Raw genomic sequence first — 1,022 nt, 5'->3', positions numbered from 1 at the left:
CATCCGTGAACTGGAAGCTGCTTCTATTCCAGGCCTTGTCCCCCCACCTCCATCCCCTATGCCCACCCCGATGCAGGCTCAAGGCTCAGCAAGGGGAGGCCCCCTCATGGCTGTCCTCTAGGGGTGGGGCAGCAGAGGGCAGCATCTGTGGTCACCCTTGACCCACGGGCCGGCCCCTCAGGGTTCCATCCTTGGCTGGTGCCCTTGGGGGATCCAGCCTACAGAGCAGGGTGGCCACTCCTTTTCTGTGGTTTACCACAGAGGCCCTGGGACCTCAGCGGGGCTTCACGGGACCCTTCAGAAGGGTGCTGGGTGCTGCTAGGGCTCTGTCCTCCGCCTGCCTCTCTCTCTCTCCCTCCCTCCCCTCCTTCTTCCTGGTGGTGTGGTGGGTGACATGCTGGGCTAACCTCAAGGTCAGCAGTTCGAACCCACCAGCTGATCTACTGGGGAAAAAAGGGACCCTTTCTTCTCCCGAAAAGATGTACCTTTTCACAGACCTAGGTGGATGCGTCTGCATTGTCCTATCAACCTTCCTCAGGCCGTAACCCTTTCAGACACTTCCTCATATGGTGGGGACCCCCAACCATCACATGATTTTCGTTGCTACTTCATCACTGTCATTTTGCTACTGTGATGAATTGGGTGACTCCTGTGAAAGGGTCATTAGACCCCCAAAGGGGTCGCGACCCGCAGGTTGAGAACCGCTGTCCTATGGGGTTGCACAGTCGGCAAAGACTCAAGGTCACTGCGTGTGGTTTGTATTTTTGGGGTCCCCCGAGGAGGGGTCTGGATCTTACTGCTCAGGGTTTGCCCCTTTGGGAAGCTGGGACTCCCACTCCGCAGAGGTGACCCCTGGGGCACTCTGACCACTGCTGGCTCCCGTAGGGCTGCCAGGGCACTTCCTATTGAAGGCAGGCGCAGGGCAGAGCTCAGAAGCTGGAGAAGATGGGATGGACGGTGGGAAGGAGGACTCATTCTGGGAGGACGGGGGAGTAGTGTGTGTCCAATCCCAGACCAGCATC

This window comes from Echinops telfairi, unplaced genomic scaffold, assembly GCF_000313985.2.
Source record: "Echinops telfairi isolate 266 unplaced genomic scaffold, ASM31398v2 ScPeMD7_7457;HRSCAF=8495, whole genome shotgun sequence".
NCBI classification, from domain to species: Eukaryota; Metazoa; Chordata; class Mammalia; order Afrosoricida; family Tenrecidae; genus Echinops; species Echinops telfairi.
The sequence above is the reverse complement of the archived record's forward strand: the minus strand, read 5'-3'. Positions refer to the sequence as shown.